The sequence below is a fragment of the Cherax quadricarinatus genome, chromosome 72 (assembly GCF_038502225.1).
Source record: "Cherax quadricarinatus isolate ZL_2023a chromosome 72, ASM3850222v1, whole genome shotgun sequence".
In the NCBI taxonomy this organism is placed as follows: Eukaryota; Metazoa; Arthropoda; class Malacostraca; order Decapoda; family Parastacidae; genus Cherax; species Cherax quadricarinatus.
In genome coordinates this window covers 2,672,282-2,673,657 of record NC_091363.1, presented here as the reverse complement: position 1 = coordinate 2,673,657, position 1,376 = coordinate 2,672,282, and the positions used below count along the sequence as shown (strand labels likewise).

At 39.0% G+C, this 1,376-nt stretch overlaps 1 protein-coding gene across 1 annotated transcript in view; it reads left to right on the top strand.

Annotated features, from left to right (window-relative positions):
• The window catches only part of Glut1 (Glucose transporter 1), a gene marked incomplete in the record, with an annotated part of 492,009 nt that overhangs the window by 275,004 nt on the left and 215,629 nt on the right, over nt 1-1,376 (top strand).

Here is a 1,376-nt window from a genome sequence, read left to right as displayed (position 1 = left end):
AATTTCATGCACTGGTCAGGGAGGTATACCTATCTTTTAGGAGTGAAGAAGAACAGAATGTAAGTGTGGGGGAGGTCGTGAGGCATTACTAAATGAAAGGGGGTAAAGCAGCTGGAACTGATGATATCATGACAGAAATGTTAAAAGCAGGGGGGGATATAGTGTTGGAGTAGTTGGTACTTTTGTTTAATAAATGTATGAAAGAGGGGAAGGTACCTAGGGATTAGCAGAGAGCATGTATAGTCCCTTTATATAAAGGGAAAGGGGACAAAAGAGACTGTAATAATTATAGAGGAATAAGTTTACCGAGTTTACCAGGAAAAGTGTACGGTAGGGTTATAATTGAAAGAATTAGAGGTAAGACATGAGCAAGGAGGTTTCAGAGTGGGTAGGGGATGTGTAGATCAAGTGTTTACATTGAAGCATATATGTGAACAGTATTTAGATAAAGGTAGGGAAGTTTTTATTGCATTTATGGATTTAGAAAAGGCATATGATAGTGGATAGAGGAGCAATGTGGCAGATGTTGCAAGTATATGGAATAGGTGGTAAGTTATTAAATGCTGTAAAGAGTTTTTATGAGGATAGTGAGGCTCAGGTTAGGGTGTGTAGAAGAGAGGGGAGACTACTTCCCGAAAAAGTAAAAGTAGGTCTTAGACAGGGATGTGTAATGTCACCATGGTTGTTTAATATATTTATAGATGGGGTTGTAAAGGAAGTAAATGCTAGGGTGTTTGGGAGCGGGGTGGGATTAAATTTTGGGGAACCAAATTCAAAATGGGAATTGACAGTTACTTTTTGCTGATGATACTGTGCTTATGGGAGATTCTAAAGAAAAATTGCAAAGGTTAGTGGATGAGTTTGGGAATGTGTGTAAAGGTAGAAAGTTGAAAGTGAACATAGAAAAGAGTAAGGTGATGAGGGTGTCAAATGATTTAGATAAAGAAAAATTGGATATCAAATTGGGGAGGAGGAGTATGGAAGAAGTGAATGTTTTCAGATACTTGGGAGTTGACGTGTCAGCGGATGGATTTATGAAGGATGAGGTTAATCATAGAATTGATGAGGGAAAAAAAGGTGAGTGGTGCATTGAGGTATATGTGGAGTCAAAAAATGTTATCTATGGAGGCAAAGAAGGGAATGTATGAAAGTATAGTAGTACCAACACTCTTATATGGGTGTGAAGCTTGGGTGGTAAATGCAGCAGCGAGGAGACGGTTGGAGGCAGTGGAGATGTCCTGTTTAAGGGCAATGTGTGGTGTAAATATTATGCAGAAAATTCGGAGTGTGGAAATTAGGAAAAGGTGTGGAGTTAATAAAAGTATTAGTCAGAGGGCAGAAGAGGGGTTATTGAGGTGGTTTGGTCATTTAGAGAG